This window comes from Ambystoma mexicanum, chromosome 6q, assembly GCF_040938575.1.
Source record: "Ambystoma mexicanum isolate Mex_15411 chromosome 6q, UKY_AmexF1_1, whole genome shotgun sequence".
In the NCBI taxonomy this organism is placed as follows: Eukaryota; Metazoa; Chordata; class Amphibia; order Caudata; family Ambystomatidae; genus Ambystoma; species Ambystoma mexicanum.
Window position 1 is genome coordinate 1,628,847,865 of NC_090937.1, and position 21,848 is coordinate 1,628,869,712.

General features: G+C 50.0%; 12 non-coding genes across 12 annotated transcripts; all 12 read left to right on the forward strand.

Annotated features, from left to right (window-relative positions):
* Positions 1 to 1,550: 1,550 nt before the first annotated feature.
* On the forward strand, positions 1,551 to 1,622 carry TRNAG-UCC (transfer RNA glycine (anticodon UCC)). The gene has a single exon. It is a non-coding gene; the product is annotated as a tRNA-Gly (tRNA).
* Positions 1,623 to 5,310: 3,688 nt separating this feature from the next.
* TRNAG-UCC (transfer RNA glycine (anticodon UCC)) lies at positions 5,311 to 5,382 on the forward strand. Its single transcript has one exon. It is a non-coding gene; the product is annotated as a tRNA-Gly (tRNA).
* A 1,185-nt stretch (positions 5,383 to 6,567) lies between these two features.
* On the forward strand, positions 6,568 to 6,639 carry TRNAG-UCC (transfer RNA glycine (anticodon UCC)). The gene has a single exon. It is a non-coding gene; the product is annotated as a tRNA-Gly (tRNA).
* A 1,185-nt stretch (positions 6,640 to 7,824) lies between these two features.
* Positions 7,825 to 7,896, forward strand: TRNAG-UCC (transfer RNA glycine (anticodon UCC)). Its single transcript has one exon. It is a non-coding gene; the product is annotated as a tRNA-Gly (tRNA).
* A 1,185-nt stretch (positions 7,897 to 9,081) lies between these two features.
* Positions 9,082 to 9,153, forward strand: TRNAG-UCC (transfer RNA glycine (anticodon UCC)). The gene has a single exon. It is a non-coding gene; the product is annotated as a tRNA-Gly (tRNA).
* A 3,688-nt stretch (positions 9,154 to 12,841) lies between these two features.
* On the forward strand, positions 12,842 to 12,913 carry TRNAG-UCC (transfer RNA glycine (anticodon UCC)). Its single transcript has one exon. It is a non-coding gene; the product is annotated as a tRNA-Gly (tRNA).
* Positions 12,914 to 15,355: 2,442 nt separating this feature from the next.
* Positions 15,356 to 15,427, forward strand: TRNAG-UCC (transfer RNA glycine (anticodon UCC)). Its single transcript has one exon. It is a non-coding gene; the product is annotated as a tRNA-Gly (tRNA).
* Positions 15,428 to 16,612: 1,185 nt separating this feature from the next.
* On the forward strand, positions 16,613 to 16,684 carry TRNAG-UCC (transfer RNA glycine (anticodon UCC)). Its single transcript has one exon. It is a non-coding gene; the product is annotated as a tRNA-Gly (tRNA).
* A 1,185-nt stretch (positions 16,685 to 17,869) lies between these two features.
* On the forward strand, positions 17,870 to 17,941 carry TRNAG-UCC (transfer RNA glycine (anticodon UCC)). Its single transcript has one exon. It is a non-coding gene; the product is annotated as a tRNA-Gly (tRNA).
* Positions 17,942 to 19,126: 1,185 nt separating this feature from the next.
* Positions 19,127 to 19,198, forward strand: TRNAG-UCC (transfer RNA glycine (anticodon UCC)). Its single transcript has one exon. It is a non-coding gene; the product is annotated as a tRNA-Gly (tRNA).
* Positions 19,199 to 20,383: 1,185 nt separating this feature from the next.
* On the forward strand, positions 20,384 to 20,455 carry TRNAG-UCC (transfer RNA glycine (anticodon UCC)). Its single transcript has one exon. It is a non-coding gene; the product is annotated as a tRNA-Gly (tRNA).
* A 1,187-nt stretch (positions 20,456 to 21,642) lies between these two features.
* Positions 21,643 to 21,714, forward strand: TRNAG-UCC (transfer RNA glycine (anticodon UCC)). The gene has a single exon. It is a non-coding gene; the product is annotated as a tRNA-Gly (tRNA).
* The last annotated feature ends 134 nt before the right edge of the window (positions 21,715 to 21,848 follow it).

Here is a 21,848-nt window from a genome sequence, read left to right on the forward strand (position 1 = left end):
TGTCATGGCATTAGGGCACAAAGAGCTGTAAGTGCCTGGATGCAATGTCATTCCTTGAACTTGCTGCCTCGTTCCACTCTTGCGCTAAATAGGAGAGGGTCCCAGCCCAGCCAACAAAATGCACTGTTCAATCAAACCAAACTTAAAACCAAGCTCCTTTTTTAAGGGGTCCCGGGGAAATGTTGGGCTGACCGGCAAGACCTCATGATGCGAACTGCTTCTGCGTCAAACGCAAGCTTTTTTCATTCCCAGCCAATGACTTATTCTTATTTCTAAAGGCCGCTCCATCAGATAGCCCAGACAGGCAGGCGTTGGTGGTATAGTGGTGAGCATAGCTGCCTTCCAAGCAGTTGACCCCGGGCCAACGCAGATCAAATCTTTAAATTGTTCAAAATGCATTTTTTGGAAATCAGACTCATGCTGAAAGCAAAGCTGACACACTTTTCGTGAAAATCAAAACCCCATCCAGGAAAGGTTCTTGCATCCTAGTTTCTGCAACTGTCTATCGGTGAGGGGATTGAAGCGAGCAGGGCTCCTGGCCCCTCCCCGACAAAGCCCTGACGAAGGCCTGACAAAGGCCTATTCGCCTTGCCCTGACGGGCCTTGGTCCCAGCAGGCCACCGAGCACAGCACCTCAGCCTATTAGAGTGAGGTTTCAGGATCTCTCTCATCCTGTAAACCAACATACTGAAGAAGGTGAAACGTGTGGCTGCGCTCCTCACATGCTGAAGCAGCAGCAGCCCTTTCCCTGAAGCAAAGTTCCTTCATTCCTCCCTCCCATAACCCTTAGCAGGGGATTTATGGTAATTGAGTTGAGTTTCCAAACTGGCCCTTCCTTCCTTCCCATATCTGCCAGCTCGAGAAGGCTTGTTTTGTTGCACCTGGGAAGTAAAGTATCTATTTGCGAGAGAGAGAGAATGAGAGAGAGAGACAGAGAGAGAGAGACAGAGAGAGAAGGGGAAGGGGTGTTGGCAGTTAGGGTGTGAGCTAGAGAAATGAGGCCTGTCTGCAAAAGGCCATGGGATGGGAGTGCGTGGTTGCAGGTTGTTTGGCTTTGTAAGGCCTACTGCCCGCTTCACTCGAAACTGGGTCTAGGGTTGTCGGTTTGTAGGCTGTAAAAGCCCAGAAAAGCTCTTGTTCTCCAACCAGCAGAGTGGCGCAGCGGAAGCGTGCTGGGCCCATAACCCAGAGGTCGATGGATCGAAACCATCCTCTGCTAACTTTTTTCAAATTATGTTTTTGTGTCATGGCATTAGGGCACAAAGAGCTGTAAGTGCCTGGATGCAATGTCATTCCTTGAACTTGCTGCCTCGTTCCACTCTTGCGCTAAATAGGAGAGGGTCCCAGCCCAGCCAACAAAATGTACTGTTCAATCAAACCAAACTTAAAACCAAGCTCCTTTTTTAAGGGGTCCCGGGGAAATGTTGGGCTGACCGGCAAGACCTCATGATGCGAACTGCTTCTGCGTCAAACGCAAGCTTTTTTCATTCCCAGCCAATGACTTATTCTTATTTCTAAGGGCCGCTCCATCAGATAGCCCAGACAGGCAGGCGTTGGTGGTATAGTGGTGAGCATAGCTGCCTTCCAAGCAGTTGACCCGGGTTCGATTCCCGGCCAACGCAGATCAAATCTTTAAATTGTTCAAAATGCATTTTTTGGAAATCAGACTCATGCTGAAAGCAAAGCTGACACACTTTTCGTGAAAATCAAAACCCCATCCAGGAAAGGTTCTTGCATCCTAGTTTCTGCAACTGTCTATCGGTGAGGGGATTGAAGCGAGCAGGGCTCCTGGCCCCTCCCCGACAAAGCCCTGACGAAGGCCTGACAAAGGCCTATTCGCCTTGCCCTGACGGGCCTTGGTCCCAGCAGGCCACCGAGCACAGCACCTCAGCCTATTAGAGTGAGGTTTCAGGATCTCTCTCATCCTGTAAACCAACATACTGAAGAAGGTGAAACGTGTGGCTGCGCTCCTCACATGCTGAAGCAGCAGCAGCCCTTTCCCTGAAGCAAAGTTCCTTCATTCCTCCCTCCCATAACCCTTAGCACGGGATTTATGGTAATTGAGTTGAGTTTCCAAACTGGCCCTTCCTTCCTTCCTTCCCATATCTGCCAGCTCGAGAAGGCTTGTTTTGTTGCACCTGGGAAGTAAAGTATCTATTTGCGAGAGAGAGAGAATGAGAGAGAGAGACAGAGAGAGAGAGACAGAGAGAGAAGGGGAAGGGGTGTTGGCAGTTAGGGTGTGAGCTAGAGAAATGAGGCCTGTCTGCAAAAGGCCATGGGATGGGAGTGCGTGGTTGCAGGTTGTTTGGCTTTGTAAGGCCTACTGCCCGCTTCACTCGAAACTGGGTCTAGGGTTGTCGGTTTGTAGGCTGTAAAAGCCCAGAAAAGCTCTTGTTCTCCAACCAGCAGAGTGGCGCAGCGGAAGCGTGCTGGGCCCATAACCCAGAGGTCGATGGATCGAAACCATCCTCTGCTAACTTTTTTCAAATTATGTTTTTGTGTCATGGCATTAGGGCACAAAGAGCTGTAAGTGCCTGGATGCAATGTCATTCCTTGAACTTGCTGCCTCGTTCCACTCTTGCGCTAAATAGGAGAGGGTCCCAGCCCAGCCAACAAAATGCACTGTTCAATCAAACCAAACTTAAAACCAAGCTCCTTTTTTAAGGGGTCCCGGGGAAATGTTGGGCTGACCGGCAAGACCTCATGATGCGAACTGCTTCTGCGTCAAACGCAAGCTTTTTTCATTCCCAGCCAATGACTTATTCTTATTTCTAAAGGCCGCTCCATCAGATAGCCCAGACAGGCAGGCGTTGGTGGTATAGTGGTGAGCATAGCTGCCTTCCAAGCAGTTGACCCGGGGCCAACGCAGATCAAATCTTTAAATTGTTCAAAATGCATTTTTTGGAAATCAGACTCATGCTGAAAGCAAAGCTGACACACTTTTCGTGAAAATCAAAACCCCATCCAGGAAAGGTTCTTGCATCCTAGTTTCTGCAACTGTCTATCGGTGAGGGGATTGAAGCGAGCAGGGCTCCTGGCCCCTCCCCGACAAAGCCCTGACAAAGGCCTGACAAAGGCCTATTCGCCTTGCCCTGACGGGCCTTGGTCCCAGCAGGCCACCGAGCACAGCACCTCAGCCTATTAGAGTGAGGTTTCAGGATCTCTCTCATCCTGTAAACCAACATACTGAAGAAGGTGAAACGTGTGGCTGCGCTCCTCACATGCTGAAGCAGCAGCAGCCCTTTCCCTGAAGCAAAGTTCCTTCATTCCTCCCTCCCATAACCCTTAGCAGGGGATTTATGGTAATTGAGTTGAGTTTCCAAACTGGCCCTTCCTTCCTTCCTTCCCATATCTGCCAGCTCGAGAAGGCTTGTTTTGTTGCACCTGGGAAGTAAAGTATCTATTTGCGAGAGAGAGAGAATGAGAGAGAGAGACAGAGAGAGAGAGACAGAGAGAGAAGGGGAAGGGGTGTTGGCAGTTAGGGTGTGAGCTAGAGAAATGAGGCCTGTCTGCAAAAGGCCATGGGATGGGAGTGCGTGGTTGCAGGTTGTTTGGCTTTGTAAGGCCTACTGCCCGCTTCACTCGAAACTGGGTCTAGGGTTGTCGGTTTGTAGGCTGTAAAAGCCCAGAAAAGCTCTTGTTCTCCAACCAGCAGAGTGGCGCAGCGGAAGCGTGCTGGGCCCATAACCCAGAGGTCGATGGATCGAAACCATCCTCTGCTAACTTTTTTCAAATTATGTTTTTGTGTCATGGCATTAGGGCACAAAGAGCTGTAAGTGCCTGGATGCAATGTCATTCCTTGAACTTGCTGCCTCGTTCCACTCTTGCGCTAAATAGGAGAGGGTCCCAGCCCAGCCAACAAAATGTACTGTTCAATCAAACCAAACTTAAAACCAAGCTCCTTTTTTAAGGGGTCCCGGGGAAATGTTGGGCTGACCGGCAAGACCTCATGATGCGAACTGCTTCTGCGTCAAACGCAAGCTTTTTTCATTCCCAGCCAATGACTTATTCTTATTTCTAAGGGCCGCTCCATCAGATAGCCCAGACAGGCAGGCGTTGGTGGTATAGTGGTGAGCATAGCTGCCTTCCAAGCAGTTGACCCGGGTTCGATTCCCTGCCAACGCAGATCAAATCTTTAAATTGTTCAAAATGCATTTTTTGGAAATCAGACTCATGCTGAAAGCAAAGCTCACACACTTTTCGTGAAAATCAAAACCCCATCCAGGAAAGGTTCTTGCATCCTAGTTTCTGCAACTGTCTATCGGTGAGGGGATTGAAGCGAGCAGGGCTCCTGGCCCCTCCCCGACAAAGCCCTGACGAAGGCCTGACAAAGGCCTATTCGCCTTGCCCTGACGGGCCTTGGTCCCAGCAGGCCACCGAGCACAGCACCTCAGCCTATTAGAGTGAGGTTTCAGGATCTCTCTCATCCTGTAAACCAACATACTGAAGAAGGTGAAACGTGTGGCTGCGCTCCTCACATGCTGAAGCAGCAGCAGCCCTTTCCCTGAAGCAAAGTTCCTTCATTCCTCCCTCCCATAACCCTTAGCAGGGGATTTATGGTAATTGAGTTGAGTTTCCAAACTGGCCCTTCCTTCCTTCCTTCCCATATCTGCCAGCTCGAGAAGGCTTGTTTTGTTGCACCTGGGAAGTAAAGTATCTATTTGCGAGAGAGAGAGAATGAGAGAGAGAGACAGAGAGAGAGAGACAGAGAGAGAAGGGGAAGGGGTGTTGGCAGTTAGGGTGTGAGCTAGAGAAATGAGGCCTGTCTGCAAAAGGCCATGGGATGGGAGTGCGTGGTTGCAGGTTGTTTGGCTTTGTAAGGCCTACTGCCCGCTTCACTCGAAACTGGGTCTAGGGTTGTCGGTTTGTAGGCTGTAAAAGCCCAGAAAAGCTCTTGTTCTCCAACCAGCAGAGTGGCGCAGCGGAAGCGTGCTGGGCCCATAACCCAGAGGTCGATGGATCGAAACCATCCTCTGCTAACTTTTTTCAAATTATGTTTTTGTGTCATGGCATTAGGGCACAAAGAGCTGTAAGTGCCTGGATGCAATGTCATTCCTTGAACTTGCTGCCTCGTTCCACTCTTGCGCTAAATAGGAGAGGGTCCCAGCCCAGCCAACAAAATGTACTGTTCAATCAAACCAAACTTAAAACCAAGCTCCTTTTTTAAGGGGTCCCGGGGAAATGTTGGGCTGACCGGCAAGACCTCATGATGCGAACTGCTTCTGCGTCAAACGCAAGCTTTTTTCATTCCCAGCCAATGACTTATTCTTATTTCTAAGGGCCGCTCCATCAGATAGCCCAGACAGGCAGGCGTTGGTGGTATAGTGGTGAGCATAGCTGCCTTCCAAGCAGTTGACCCGGGTTCGATTCCCGGCCAACGCAGATCAAATCTTTAAATTGTTCAAAATGCATTTTTTGGAAATCAGACTCATGCTGAAAGCAAAGCTGACACACTTTTCGTGAAAATCAAAACCCCATCCAGGAAAGGTTCTTGCATCCTAGTTTCTGCAACTGTCTATCGGTGAGGGGATTGAAGCGAGCAGGGCTCCTGGCCCCTCCCCGACAAAGCCCTGACGAAGGCCTGACAAAGGCCTATTCGCCTTGCCCTGACGGGCCTTGGTCCCAGCAGGCCACCGAGCACAGCACCTCAGCCTATTAGAGTGAGGTTTCAGGATCTCTCTCATCCTGTAAACCAACATACTGAAGAAGGTGAAACGTGTGGCTGCGCTCCTCACATGCTGAAGCAGCAGCAGCCCTTTCCCTGAAGCAAAGTTCCTTCATTCCTCCCTCCCATAACCCTTAGCAGGGGATTTATGGTAATTGAGTTGAGTTTCCAAACTGGCCCTTCCTTCCTTCCTTCCCATATCTGCCAGCTCGAGAAGGCTTGTTTTGTTGCACCTGGGAAGTAAAGTATCTATTTGCGAGAGAGAGAGAATGAGAGAGAGAGACAGAGAGAGAGAGACAGAGAGAGAAGGGGAAGGGGTGTTGGCAGTTAGGGTGTGAGCTAGAGAAATGAGGCCTGTCTGCAAAAGGCCATGGGATGGGAGTGCGTGGTTGCAGGTTGTTTGGCTTTGTAAGGCCTACTGCCCGCTTCACTCGAAACTGGGTCTAGGGTTGTCGGTTTGTAGGCTGTAAAAGCCCAGAAAAGCTCTTGTTCTCCAACCAGCAGAGTGGCGCAGCGGAAGCGTGCTGGGCCCATAACCCAGAGGTCGATGGATCGAAACCATCCTCTGCTAACTTTTTTCAAATTATGTTTTTGTGTCATGGCATTAGGGCACAAAGAGCTGTAAGTGCCTGGATGCAATGTCATTCCTTGAACTTGCTGCCTCGTTCCACTCTTGCGCTAAATAGGAGAGGGTCCCAGCCCAGCCAACAAAATGTACTGTTCAATCAAACCAAACTTAAAACCAAGCTCCTTTTTTAAAGGGTCCCGGGGAAATGTTGGGCTGACCGGCAAGACCTCATGATGCGAACTGCTTCTGCGTCAAACGCAAGCTTTTTTCATTCCCAGCCAATGACTTATTCTTATTTCTAAGGGCCGCTCCATCAGATAGCCCAGACCGGCAGGCGTTGGTGGTATAGTGGTGAGCATAGCTGCCTTCCAAGCAGTTGACCCGGGTTCGATTCCCGGCCAACGCAGATCAAATCTTTAAATTGTTCAAAATGCATTTTTTGGAAATCAGACTCATGCTGAAAGCAAAGCTGACACACTTTTCGTGAAAATCAAAACCCCATCCAGGAAAGGTTCTTGCATCCTAGTTTCTGCAACTGTCTATCGGTGAGGGGATTGAAGCGAGCAGGGCTCCTGGCCCCTCCCCGACAAAGCCCTGACGAAGGCCTGACAAAGGCCTATTCGCCTTGCCCTGACGGGCCTTGGTCCCAGCAGGCCACCGAGCACAGCACCTCAGCCTATTAGAGTGAGGTTTCAGGATCTCTCTCATCCTGTAAACCAACATACTGAAGAAGGTGAAACGTGTGGCTGCGCTCCTCACATGCTGAAGCAGCAGCAGCCCTTTCCCTGAAGCAAAGTTCCTTCATTCCTCCCTCCCATAACCCTTAGCAGGGGATTTATGGTAATTGAGTTGAGTTTCCAAACTGGCCCTTCCTTCCTTCCTTCCCATATCTGCCAGCTCGAGAAGGCTTGTTTTGTTGCACCTGGGAAGTAAAGTATCTATTTGCGAGAGAGAGAGAATGAGAGAGAGAGACAGAGAGAGAGAGACAGAGAGAGAAGGGGAAGGGGTGTTGGCAGTTAGGGTGTGAGCTAGAGAAATGAGGCCTGTCTGCAAAAGGCCATGGGATGGGAGTGCGTGGTTGCAGGTTGTTTGGCTTTGTAAGGCCTACTGCCCGCTTCACTCGAAAATGGGTCTAGGGTTGTCGGTTTGTAGGCTGTAAAAGCCCAGAAAAGCTTTTGTTCTCCAACCAGCAGAGTGGCGCAGCGGAAGCGTGCTGGGCCCATAACCCAGAGGTCGATGGATCGAAACCATCCTCTGCTAACTTTTTTCAAATTATGTTTTTGTGTCATGGCATTAGGGCACAAAGAGCTGTAAGTGCCTGGATGCAATGTCATTCCTTGAACTTGCTGCCTCGTTCCACTCTTGCGCTAAATAGGAGAGGGTCCCAGCCCAGCCAACAAAATGCACTGTTCAATCAAACCAAACTTAAAACCAAGCTCCTTTTTTAAGGGGTCCCGGGGAAATGTTGGGCTGACCGGCAAGACCTCATGATGCGAACTGCTTCTGCGTCAAACGCAAGCTTTTTTCATTCCCAGCCAATGACTTATTCTTATTTCTAAAGGCCGCTCCATCAGATAGCCCAGACAGGCAGGCGTTGGTGGTATAGTGGTGAGCATAGCTGCCTTCCAAGCAGTTGACCCGGGTTCGATTCCCGGCCAACGCAGATCAAATCTTTAAATTGTTCAAAATGCATTTTTTGGAAATCAGACTCATGCTGAAAGCAAAGCTGACACACTTTTCGTGAAAATCAAAACCCCATCCAGGAAAGGTTCTTGCATCCTAGTTTCTGCAACTGTCTATCGGTGAGGGGATTGAAGCGAGCAGGGCTCCTGGCCCCTCCCCGACAAAGCCCTGACGAAGGCCTGACAAAGGCCTATTCGCCTTGCCCTGACGGGCCTTGGTCCCAGCAGGCCACCGAGCACAGCACCTCAGCCTATTAGAGTGAGGTTTCAGGATCTCTCTCATCCTGTAAACCAACATACTGAAGAAGGTGAAATGTGTGGCTGCGCTCCTCACATGCTGAAGCAGCAGCAGCCCTTTCCCTGAAGCAAAGTTCCTTCATTCCTCCCTCCCATAACCCTTAGCAGGGGATTTATGGTAATTGAGTTGAGTTTCCAAACTGGCCCTTCCTTCCTTCCTTCCCATATCTGCCAGCTCGAGAAGGCTTGTTTTGTTGCACCTGGGAAGTAAAGTATCTATTTGCGAGAGAGAGAGAATGAGAGAGAGAGACAGAGAGAGAGAGACAGAGAGAGAAGGGGAAGGGGTGTTGGCAGTTAGGGTGTGAGCTAGAGAAATGAGGCCTGTCTGCAAAAGGCCATGGGATGGGAGTGCGTGGTTGCAGGTTGTTTGGCTTTGTAAGGCCTACTGCCCGCTTCACTCGAAGCTGGGTCTAGGGTTGTCGGTTTGTAGGCTGTAAAAGCCCAGAAAAGCTCTTGTTCTCCAACCAGCAGAGTGGCGCAGCGGAAGCGTGCTGGGCCCATAACCCAGAGGTCGATGGATCGAAACCATCCTCTGCTAACTTTTTTCAAATTATGTTTTTGTGTCATGGCATTAGGGCACAAAGAGCTGTAAGTGCCTGGATGCAATGTCATTCCTTGAACTTGCTGCCTCGTTTCACTCTTGCGCTAAATAGGAGAGGGTCCCAGCCCAGCCAACAAAATGTACTGTTCAATCAAACCAAACTTAAAACCAAGCTCCTTTTTTAAGGGGTCCCGGGGAAATGTTGGGCTGACCGGCAAGACCTCATGATGCGAACTGCTTCTGCGTCAAACGCAAGCTTTTTTCATTCCCAGCCAATGACTTATTCTTATTTCTAAGGGCCGCTCCATCAGATAGCCCAGACAGGCAGGCGTTGGTGGTATAGTGGTGAGCATAGCTGCCTTCCAAGCAGTTGACCCGGGTTCGATTCCCGGCCAACGCAGATCAAATCTTTAAATTGTTCAAAATGCATTTTTTGGAAATCAGACTCATGCTGAAAGCAAAGCTCACACACTTTTCGTGAAAATCAAAACCCCATCCAGGAAAGGTTCTTGCATCCTAGTTTCTGCAACTGTCTATCGGTGAGGGGATTGAAGCGAGCAGGGCTCCTGGCCCCTCCCCGACAAAGCCCTGACGAAGGCCTGACAAAGGCCTATTCGCCTTGCCCTGACGGGCCTTGGTCCCAGCAGGCCACCGAGCACAGCACCTCAGCCTATTAGAGTGAGGTTTCAGGATCTCTCTCATCCTGTAAACCAACATACTGAAGAAGGTGAAACGTGTGGCTGCGCTCCTCACATGCTGAAGCAGCAGCAGCCCTTTCCCTGAAGCAAAGTTCCTTCATTCCTCCCTCCCATAACCCTTAGCAGGGGATTTATGGTAATTGAGTTGAGTTTCCAAACTGGCCCTTCCTTCCTTCCTTCCCATATCTGCCAGCTCGAGAAGGCTTGTTTTGTTGCACCTGGGAAGTAAAGTATCTATTTGCGAGAGAGAGAGAATGAGAGAGAGAGACAGAGAGAGAGAGACAGAGAGAGAAGGGGAAGGGGTGTTGGCAGTTAGGGTGTGAGCTAGAGAAATGAGGCCTGTCTGCAAAAGGCCATGGGATGGGAGTGCGTGGTTGCAGGTTGTTTGGCTTTGTAAGGCCTACTGCCCGCTTCACTCGAAACTGGGTCTAGGGTTGTCGGTTTGTAGGCTGTAAAAGCCCAGAAAAGCTCTTGTTCTCCAACCAGCAGAGTGGCGCAGCGGAAGCGTGCTGGGCCCATAACCCAGAGGTCGATGGATCGAAACCATCCTCTGCTAACTTTTTTCAAATTATGTTTTTGTGTCATGGCATTAGGGCACAAAGAGCTGTAAGTGCCTGGATGCAATGTCATTCCTTGAACTTGCTGCCTCGTTCCACTCTTGCGCTAAATAGGAGAGGGTCCCAGCCCAGCCAACAAAATGTACTGTTCAATCAAACCAAACTTAAAACCAAGCTCCTTTTTTAAGGGGTCCCGGGGAAATGTTGGGCTGACCGGCAAGACCTCATGATGCGAACTGCTTCTGCGTCAAACGCAAGCTTTTTTCATTCCCAGCCAATGACTTATTCTTATTTCTAAGGGCCGCTCCATCAGATAGCCCAGACCGGCAGGCGTTGGTGGTATAGTGGTGAGCATAGCTGCCTTCCAAGCAATTGACCCGGGTTCGATTCCCGGCCAACGCAGATCAAATCTTTAAATTGTTCAAAATGCATTTTTTGGAAATCAGACTCATGCTGAAAGCAAAGCTGACACACTTTTCGTGAAAATCAAAACCCCATCCAGGAAAGGTTCTTGCATCCTAGTTTCTGCAACTGTCTATCGGTGAGGGGATTGAAGCGAGCAGGGCTCCTGGCCCCTCCCCGACAAAGCCCTGACGAAGGCCTGACAAAGGCCTATTCGCCTTGCCCTGACGGGCCTTGGTCCCAGCAGGCCACCGAGCACAGCACCTCAGCCTATTAGAGTGAGGTTTCAGGATCTCTCTCATCCTGTAAACCAACATACTGAAGAAGGTGAAATGTGTGGCTGCGCTCCTCACATGCTGAAGCAGCAGCAGCCCTTTCCCTGAAGCAAAGTTCCTTCATTCCTCCCTCCCATAACCCTTAGCAGGGGATTTATGGTAATTGAGTTGAGTTTCCAAACTGGCCCTTCCTTCCTTCCTTCCCATATCTGCCAGCTCGAGAAGGCTTGTTTTGTTGCACCTGGGAAGTAAAGTATCTATTTGCGAGAGAGAGAGAATGAGAGAGAGAGACAGAGAGAGAGAGACAGAGAGAGAAGGGGAAGGGGTGTTGGCAGTTAGGGTGTGAGCTAGAGAAATGAGGCCTGTCTGCAAAAGGCCATGGGATGGGAGTGCGTGGTTGCAGGTTGTTTGGCTTTGTAAGGCCTACTGCCCGCTTCACTCGAAAATGGGTCTAGGGTTGTCGGTTTGTAGGCTGTAAAAGCCCAGAAAAGCTTTTGTTCTCCAACCAGCAGAGTGGCGCAGCGGAAGCGTGCTGGGCCCATAACCCAGAGGTCGATGGATCGAAACCATCCTCTGCTAACTTTTTTCAAATTATGTTTTTGTGTCATGGCATTAGGGCACAAAGAGCTGTAAGTGCCTGGATGCAATGTCATTCCTTGAACTTGCTGCCTCGTTCCACTCTTGCGCTAAATAGGAGAGGGTCCCAGCCCAGCCAACAAAATGCACTGTTCAATCAAACCAAACTTAAAACCAAGCTCCTTTTTTAAGGGGTCCCGGGGAAATGTTGGGCTGACCGGCAAGACCTCATGATGCGAACTGCTTCTGCGTCAAACGCAAGCTTTTTTCATTCCCAGCCAATGACTTATTCTTATTTCTAAAGGCCGCTCCATCAGATAGCCCAGACAGGCAGGCGTTGGTGGTATAGTGGTGAGCATAGCTGCCTTCCAAGCAGTTGACCCGGGGCCAACGCAGATCAAATCTTTAAATTGTTCAAAATGCATTTTTTGGAAATCAGACTCATGCTGAAAGCAAAGCTGACACACTTTTCGTGAAAATCAAAACCCCATCCAGGAAAGGTTCTTGCATCCTAGTTTCTGCAACTGTCTATCGGTGAGGGGATTGAAGCGAGCAGGGCTCCTGGCCCCTCCCCGACAAAGCCCTGACGAAGGCCTGACAAAGGCCTATTCGCCTTGCCCTGACGGGCCTTGGTCCCAGCAGGCCACCGAGCACAGCACCTCAGCCTATTAGAGTGAGGTTTCAGGATCTCTCTCATCCTGTAAACCAACATACTGAAGAAGGTGAAACGTGTGGCTGCGCTCCTCACATGCTGAAGCAGCAGCAGCCCTTTCCCTGAAGCAAAGTTCCTTCATTCCTCCCTCCCATAACCCTTAGCAGGGGATTTATGGTAATTGAGTTGAGTTTCCAAACTGGCCCTTCCTTCCTTCCTTCCCATATCTGCCAGCTCGAGAAGGCTTGTTTTGTTGCACCTGGGAAGTAAAGTATCTATTTGCGAGAGAGAGAGAATGAGAGAGAGAGACAGAGAGAGAGAGACAGAGAGAGAAGGGGAAGGGGTGTTGGCAGTTAGGGTGTGAGCTAGAGAAATGAGGCCTGTCTGCAAAAGGCCATGGGATGGGAGTGCGTGGTTGCAGGTTGTTTGGCTTTGTAAGGCCTACTGCCCGCTTCACTCGAAACTGGGTCTAGGGTTGTCGGTTTGTAGGCTGTAAAAGCCCAGAAAAGCTCTTGTTCTCCAACCAGCAGAGTGGCGCAGCGGAAGCGTGCTGGGCCCATAACCCAGAGGTCGATGGATCGAAACCATCCTCTGCTAACTTTTTTCAAATTATGTTTTTGTGTCATGGCATTAGGGCACAAAGAGCTGTAAGTGCCTGGATGCAATGTCATTCCTTGAACTTGCTGCCTCGTTCCACTCTTGCGCTAAATAGGAGAGGGTCCCAGCCCAGCCAACAAAATTTACTGTTCAATCAAACCAAACTTAAAACCAAGCTCCTTTTTTAAGGGGTCCCGGGGAAATGTTGGGCTGACCGGCAAGACCTCATGATGCGAACTGCTTCTGCGTCAAACGCAAGCTTTTTTCATTCCCAGCCAATGACTTATTCTTATTTCTAAGGGCCGCTCCATCAGATAGCCCAGACAGGCAGGCGTTGGTGGTATAGTGGTGAGCATAGCTGCCTTCCAAGCAGTTGACCCGGGTTCGATTCCCGGCCAACGCAGATCAAATCTTTAAATTGTTCAAAATGCATTTTTTGGAAATCAGACTCATGCTGAAAGCAAAGCTGACACACTTTTCGTGAAAATCAAAACCCCATCCAGGAAAGGTTCTTGCATCCTAGTTTCTGCAACTGTCTATCGGTGAGGGGATTGAAGCGAGCAGGGCTCCTGGCCCCTCCCCGACAAAGCCCTGACGAAGGCCTGACAAAGGCCTATTCGACTTGCCCTGACGGGCCTTGGTCCCAGCAGGCCACCGAGCACAGCACCTCAGCCTATTAGAGTGAGGTTTCAGGATCTCTCTCATCCTGTAAACCAACATACTGAAGAAGGTGAAACGTGTGGCTGCGCTCCTCACATGCTGAAGCAGCAGCAGCCCTTTCCCTGAAGCAAAGTTCCTTCATTCCTCCCTCCCATAACCCTTAGCAGGGGATTTATGGTAATTGAGTTGAGTTTCCAAACTGGCCCTTCCTTCCTTCCTTCCCATATCTGCCAGCTCGAGAAGGCTTGTTTTGTTGCACCTGGGAAGTAAAGTATCTATTTGCGAGAGAGAGAGAATGAGAGAGAGAGACAGAGAGAGAGAGACAGAGAGAGAAGGGGAAGGGGTGTTGGCAGTTAGGGTGTGAGCTAGAGAAATGAGGCCTGTCTGCAAAAGGCCATGGGATGGGAGTGCGTGGTTGCAGGTTGTTTGGCTTTGTAAGGCCTACTGCCCGCTTCACTCGAAACTGGGTCTAGGGTTGTCGGTTTGTAGGCTGTAAAAGCCCAGAAAAGCTCTTGTTCTCCAACCAGCAGAGTGGCGCAGCGGAAGCGTGCTGGGCCCATAACCCAGAGGTCGATGGATCGAAACCATCCTCTGCTAACTTTTTTCAAATTATGTTTTTGTGTCATGGCATTAGGGCACAAAGAGCTGTAAGTGCCTGGATGCAATGTCATTCCTTGAACTTGCTGCCTCGTTCCACTCTTGCGCTAAATAGGAGAGGGTCCCAGCCCAGCCAACAAAATGTACTGTTCAATCAAACCAAACTTAAAACCAAGCTCCTTTTTTAAGGGGTCCCGGGGAAATGTTGGGCTGACCGGCAAGACCTCATGATGCGAACTGCTTCTGCGTCAAACGCAAGCTTTTTTCATTCCCAGCCAATGACTTATTCTTATTTCTAAGGGCCGCTCCATCAGATAGCCCAGACAGGCAGGCGTTGGTGGTATAGTGGTGAGCATAGCTGCCTTCCAAGCAGTTGACCCGGGTTCGATTCCCGGCCAATGCAGATCAAATCTTTAAATTGTTCAAAATGCATTTTTTGGAAATCAGACTCATGCTGAAAGCAAAGCTGACACACTTTTCGTGAAAATCAAAACCCCATCCAGGAAAGGTTCTTGCATCCTAGTTTCTGCAACTGTCTATCGGTGAGGGGATTGAAGCGAGCAGGGCTCCTGGCCCCTCCCCGACAAAGCCCTGACGAAGGCCTGACAAAGGCCTATTCGCCTTGCCCTGACGGGCCTTGGTCCCAGCAGGCCACCGAGCACAGCACCTCAGCCTATTAGAGTGAGGTTTCAGGATCTCTCTCATCCTGTAAACCAACATACTGAAGAAGGTGAAACGTGTGGCTGCGCTCCTCACATGCTGAAGCAGCAGCAGCCCTTTCCCTGAAGCAAAGTTCCTTCATTCCTCCCTCCCATAACCCTTAGCAGGGGATTTATGGTAATTGAGTTGAGTTTCCAAACTGGCCCTTCCTTCCTTCCTTCCCATATCTGCCAGCTCGAGAAGGCTTGTTTTGTTGCACCTGGGAAGTAAAGTATCTATTTGCGAGAGAGAGAGAATGAGAGAGAGAGACAGAGAGAGAGAGACAGAGAGAGAAGGGGAAGGGGTGTTGGCAGTTAGGGTGTGAGCTAGAGAAATGAGGCCTGTCTGCAAAAGGCCATGGGATGGGAGTGCGTGGTTGCAGGTTGTTTGGCTTTGTAAGGCCTACTGCCCGCTTCACTCGAAACTGGGTCTAGGGTTGTCGGTTTGTAGGCTGTAAAAGCCCAGAAAAGCTCTTGTTCTCCAACCAGCAGAGTGGCGCAGCGGAAGCGTGCTGGGCCCATAACCCAGAGGTCGATGGATCGAAACCATCCTCTGCTAACTTTTTTCAAATTATGTTTTTGTGTCATGGCATTAGGGCACAAAGAGCTGTAAGTGCCTGGATGCAATGTCATTCCTTGAACTTGCTGCCTCGTTCCACTCTTGCGCTAAATAGGAGAGGGTCCCAGCCCAGCCAACAAAATGTACTGTTCAATCAAACCAAACTTAAAACCAAGCTCCTTTTTTAAGGGGTCCCGGGGAAATGTTGGGCTGACCGGCAAGACCTCATGATGCGAACTGCTTCTGCGTCAAACGCAAGCTTTTTTCATTCCCAGCCAATGACTTATTCTTATTTCTAAGGGCCGCTCCATCAGATAGCCCAGACCGGCAGGCGTTGGTGGTATAGTGGTGAGCATAGCTGCCTTCCAAGCAGTTGACCCGGGTTCGATTCCCGGCCAACGCAGATCAAATCTTTAAATTGTTCAAAATGCATTTTTTGGAAATCAGACTCATGCTGAAAGCAAAGCTGACACACTTTTCGTGAAAATCAAAACCCCATCCAGGAAAGGTTCTTGCATCCTAGTTTCTGCAACTGTCTATCGGTGAGGGGATTGAAGCGAGCAGGGCTCCTGGCCCCTCCCCGACAAAGCCCTGACGAAGGCCTGACAAAGGCCTATTCGCCTTGCCCTGACGGGCCTTGGTCCCAGCAGGCCACCGAGCACAGCACCTCAGCCTATTAGAGTGAGGTTTCAGGATCTCTCTCATCCTGTAAACCAACATACTGAAGAAGGTGAAACGTGTGGCTGCGCTCCTCACATGCTGAAGCAGCAGCAGCCCTTTCCCTGAAGCAAAGTTCCTTCATTCCTCCCTCCCATAACCCTTAGCAGGGGATTTATGGTAATTGAGTTGAGTTTCCAAACTGGCCCTTCCTTCCTTCCTTCCCATATCTGCCAGCTCGAGAAGGCTTGTTTTGTTGCACCTGGGAAGTAAAGTATTTATTTGCGAGAGAGAGAGAATGAGAGAGAGAGACAGAGAGAGAGAGACAGAGAGAGAAGGGGAAGGGGTGTTGGCAGTTAGGGTGTGAGCTAGAGAAATGAGGCCTGTCTGCAAAAGGCCATGGGATGGGAGTGCGTGGTTGCAGGTTGTTTGGCTTTGTAAGGCCTACTGCCCGCTTCACTCGAAAATGGGTCTAGGGTTGTTGGTTTGTAGGCTGTAAAAGCCCAGAAAAGCTTTTGTTCTCCAACCAGCAGAGTGGCGCAGCGGAAGCGTGCTGGCCCCATAACCCAGAGGTCGATGGATCGAAACCATCCTCTGCTAACTTTTTTCAAATTATGTTTTTGTGTCATGGCATTAGGGCACAAAGAGCTGTAAGTGCCTGGATGCAATGTCATTCCTTGAACTTGCTGCCTCGTTCCACTCTTGCGCTAAATAGGAGAGGGTCCCAGCCCAGCCAACAAAATGCACTGTTCAATCAAACCAAACTTAAAACCAAGCTCCTTTTTTAAGGGGTCCCGGGGAAATGTTGGGCTGACCGGCAAGACCTCATGATGCGAACTGCTTCTGCGTCAAACGCAAGCTTTTTTCATTCCCAGCCAATGACTTATTCTTATTTCTAAGGGCCGCTCCATCAGATAGCCCAGACAGGCAGGCGTTGGTGGTATAGTGGTGAGCATAGCTGCCTTCCAAGCAGTTGACCCGGGTTCGATTCCCGGCCAACGCAGATCAAATCTTTAAATTGTTCAAAATGCATTTTTTGGAAATCAGACTCATGCTGAAAGCAAAGCTGACACACTTTTCGTGAAAATCAAAACCCCATCCAGGAAAGGTTCTTGCATCCTAGTTTCTGCAACTGTCTATCGGTGAGGGGATTGAAGCGAGCAGGGCTCCTGGCCCCTCCCCGACAAAGCCCTGACGAAGGCCTGACAAAGGCCTATTCGCCTTGCCTTGACGGGCCTTGGTCCCAGCAGGCCACCGAGCACAGCACCTCAGCCTATTAGAGTGAGGTTTCAGGATCTCTCTCATCCTGTAAACCAACATACTGAAGAAGGTGAAACGTGTGGCTGCGCTCCTCACATGCTGAAGCAGCAGCAGCCCTTTCCCTGAAGCAAAGTTCCTTCATTCCTCCCTCCCATAACCCTTAGCAGGGGATTTATGGTAATTGAGTTGAGTTTCCAAACTGGCCCTTCCTTCCTTCCTTCCCATATCTGCCAGCTCGAGAAGGCTTGTTTTGTTGCACCTGGGAAGTAAAGTATCTATTTGCGAGAGAGAGAGAATGAGAGAGAGAGACAGAGAGAGAGAGACAGAGAGAGAAGGGGAAGGGGTGTTGGCAGTTAGGGTGTGAGCTAGAGAAATGAGGCCTGTCTGCAAAAGGCCATGGGATGGGAGTGCGTGGTTGCAGGTTGTTTGGCTTTGTAAGGCCTACTGCCCGCTTCACTCGAAGCTGGGTCTAGGGTTGTCGGTTTGTAGGCTGTAAAAGCCCAGAAAAGCTCTTGTTCTCCAACCAGCAGAGTGGCGCAGCGGAAGCGTGCTGGGCCCATAACCCAGAGGTCGATGGATCGAAACCATCCTCTGCTAACTTTTTTCAAATTATGTTTTTGTGTCATGGCATTAGGGCACAAAGAGCTGTAAGTGCCTGGATGCAATGTCATTCCTTGAACTTGCTGCCTCGTTTCACTCTTGCGCTAAATAGGAGAGGGTCCCAGCCCAGCCAACAAAATGTACTGTTCAATCAAACCAAACTTAAAACCAAGCTCCTTTTTTAAGGGGTCCCGGGGAAATGTTGGGCTGACCGGCAAGACCTCATGATGCGAACTGCTTCTGCGTCAAACGCAAGCTTTTTTCATTCCCAGCCAATGACTTATTCTTATTTCTAAGGGCCGCTCCATCAGATAGCCCAGACAGGCAGGCGTTGGTGGTATAGTGGTGAGCATAGCTGCCTTCCAAGCAGTTGACCCGGGTTCGATTCCCGGCCAACGCAGATCAAATCTTTAAATTGTTCAAAATGCATTTTTTGGAAATCAGACTCATGCTGAAAGCAAAGCTGACACACTTTTCGTGAAAATCAAAACCCCATCCAGGAAAGGTTCTTGCATCCTAGTTTCTGCAACTGTCTATCGGTGAGGGGATTGAAGCGAGCAGGGCTCCTGGCCCCTCCCCGACAAAGCCCTGACGAAGGCCTGACAAAGGCCTATTCGCCTTGCCCTGACGGGCCTTGGTCCCAGCAGGCCACCGAGCACAGCACCTCAGCCTATTAGAGTGAGGTTTCAGGATCTCTCTCATCCTGTAAACCAACATACTGAAGAAGGTGAAACGTGTGGCTGCGCTCCTCACATGCTGAAGCAGCAGCAGCCCTTTCCCTGAAGCAAAGTTCCTTCATTCCTCCCTCCCATAACCCTTAGCAGGGGATTTATGGTAATTGAGTTGAGTTTCCAAACTGGCCCTTCCTTCCTTCCTTCCCATATCTGCCAGCTCGAGAAGGCTTGTTTTGTTGCACCTGGGAAGTAAAGTATCTATTTGCGAGAGAGAGAGAATGAGAGAGAGAGACAGAGAGAGAGAGACAGAGAGAGAAGGGGAAGGGGTGTTGGCAGTTAGGGTGTGAGCTAGAGAAATGAGGCCTGTCTGCAAAAGGCCATGGGATGGGAGTGCGTGGTTGCAGGTTGTTTGGCTTTGTAAGGCCTACTGCCCGCTTCACTCGAAACTGGGTCTAGGGTTGTCGGTTTGTAGGCTGTAAAAGCCCAGAAAAGCTCTTGTTCTCCAACCAGCAGAGTGGCGCAGCGGAAGCGTGCTGGGCCCATAACCCAGAGGTCGATGGATCGAAACCATCCTCTGCTAACTTTTTTCAAATTATGTTTTTGTGTCATGGCATTAGGGCACAAAGAGCTGTAAGTGCCTGGATGCAATGTCATTCCTTGAACTTGCTGCCTCGTTCCACTCTTGCGCTAAATAGGAGAGGGTCCCAGCCCAGCCAACAAAATGTACTGTTCAATCAAACCAAACTTAAAACCAAGCTCCTTTTTTAAGGGGTCCCGGGGAAATGTTGGGCTGACCGGCAAGACCTCATGATGCGAACTGCTTCTGCGTCAAACGCAAGCTTTTTTCATTCCCAGCCAATGACTTATTCTTATTTCTAAGGGCCGCTCCATCAGATAGCCCAGACCGGCAGGCGTTGGTGGTATAGTGGTGAGCATAGCTGCCTTCCAAGCAGTTGACCCGGGTTCGATTCCCGGCCAACGCAGATCAAATCTTTAAATTGTTCAAAATGCATTTTTTGGAAATCAGACTCATGCTGAAAGCAAAGCTGACACACTTTTCATGAAAATCAAAACCCCATCCAGGAAAGGTTCTTGCATCCTAGTTTCTGCAACTGTCTATCGGTGAGGGGATTGAAGCGAGCAGGGCTCCTGGCCCCTCCCCGACAAAGCCCTGACGAAGGCCTGACAAAGGCCTATTCGCCTTGCCCTGACGGGCCTTGGTCCCAGCAGGCCACCGAGCACAGCACCTCAGCCTATTAGAGTGAGGTTTCAGGATCTCTCTCATCCTGTAAACCAACATACTGAAGAAGGTGAAACGTGTGGCTGCGCTCCTCACATGCTGAAGCAGCAGCAGCCCTTTCCCTGAAGCAAAGTTCCTTCATTCCTCCCTCCCATAACCCTTAGCAGGGGATTTATGGTAATTGAGTTGAGTTTCCAAACTGGCCCTTCCTTCCTTCCTTCCCATATCTGCCAGCTCGAGAAGGCTTGTTTTGTTGCACCTGGGAAGTAAAGTATCTATTTGCGAGAGAGAGAGAATGAGAGAGAGATACAGAGAGAGAGAGACAGAGAGAGAAGGGGAAGGGGTGTTGGCAGTTAGGGTGTGAGCTAGAGAAATGAGGCCTGTCTGCAAAAGGCCATGGGATGGGAGTGCGTGGTTGCAGGTTGTTTGGCTTTGTAAGGCCTACTGCCCGCTTCACTCGAAACTGGGTCTAGGGTTGTCGGTTTGTAGGCTGTAAAAGCCCAGAAAAGCTCTTGTTCTCCAACCAGCAGAGTGGCGCAGCGGAAGCGTGCTGGGCCCATAACCCAGAGGTCGATGGATCGAAACCATCCTCTGCTAACTTTTTTCAAATTATGTTTTTGTGTCATGGCATTAGGGCACAAAGAGCTGTAAGTGCCTGGATGCAATGTCATTCCTTGAACTTGCTGCCTCGTTCCACTCTTGCGCTAAATAGGAGAGGGTCCCAGCCCAGCCAACAAAATGTACTGTTCAATCAAACCAAACTTAAAACCAAGCTCCTTTTTTAAGGGGTCCCGGGGAAATGTTGGGCTGACCGGCAAGACCTCATGATGCGAACTGCTTCTGCGTCAAACGCAAGCTTTTTTCATTCCCAGCCAATGACTTATTCTTATTTCTAAGGGCCGCTCCATCAGATAGCCCAGACAGGCAGGCGTTGGTGGTATAGTGGTAAGCATAGCTGCCTTCCAAGCAGTTGACCCGGGTTCGATTCCCGGCCAACGCAGATCAAATCTTTAAATTGTTCAAAATGCATTTTTTGGAAATCAGACTCATGCTGAAAGCAAAGCTGACACACTTTTCGTGAAAATCAAAACCCCATCCAGGAAAGGTTCTTGCATCCTAGTTTCTGCAACTGTCTATCGGTGAGGGGATTGAAGCGAGCAGGGCTCCTGGCCCCTCCCCGACAAAGCCCTGACGAAGGCCTGACAAAGGCCTATTCGCCTTGCCCTGACGGGCCTTGGTCCCAGCAGGCCACCGAGCACAGCACCTCAGCCTATTAGAGTGAGGTTTCAGGATCTCTCTCATCCTGTAAACCAACATACTGAAGAAGGTGAAACGTGTGGCTGCGCTCCTCACATGCTGAAGCAGCAGCAGCCCTTTCCCTGAAGCAAAGTTCCTTCATTCCTCCCTCCCATAACCCTTAGCAGGGGATTTATGGTAATTGAGTTGAGTTTCCAAACTGGCCCTTCCTTCCTTCCTTCCCATAGCTGCCAGCTCGAGAAGGCTTGTTTTGTTGCACCTGGGAAGTAAAGTATCTATTTGCGAGAGAGAGAGAATGAGAGAGAGAGACAGAGAGAGAGAGAGACAGAGAGAGAAGGGGAAGGGGTGTTGGCAGTTAGGGTGTGAGCTAGAGAAATGAGGCCTGTCTGCAAAAGGCCATGGGATGGGAGTGCGTGGTTGCAGGTTGTTTGGCTTTGTAAGGCCTAATGCCCGCTTCACTCGAAACTGGGTCTAGGGTTGTCGGTTTGTAGGCTGTAAAAGCCCAGAAAAGCTCTTGTTCTCCAACCAGCAGAGTGGCGCAGCGGAAGCGTGCTGGGCCCATAACCCAGAGGTCGATGGATCGAAACCATCCTCTGCTAACTTTTTTCAAATTATGTTTTTGTGTCATGGCATTAGGGCACAAAGAGCTGTAAGTGCCTGGATGCAATGTCATTCCTTGAACTTGCTGCCTCGTTCCACTCTTGCGCTAAATAGGAGAGGGTCCCAGCCCAGCCAACAAAATGTACTGTTCAATCAAACCAAACTTAAAACCAAGCTCCTTTTTTAAGGGGTCCCGGGGAAATGTTGGGCTGACCGGCAAGACCTCATGATGCGAACTGCTTCTGCGTCAAACGCAAGCTTTTTTCATTCCCAGCCAATGACTTATTCTTATTTCTAAGGGCCGCTCCATCAGATAGCCCAGACCGGCAGGCGTTGGTGGTATAGTGGTGAGCATAGCTGCCTTCCAAGCAGTTGACCCGGGTTCGATTCCCGGCCAACGCAGATCAAATCTTTAAATTGTTCAAAATGCATTTTTTGGAAATCAGACTCATGCTGAAAGCAAAGCTGACACACTTTTCGTGAAAATCAAAACCCCATCCAGGAAAGGTTCTTGCATCCTAGTTTCTGCAACTGTC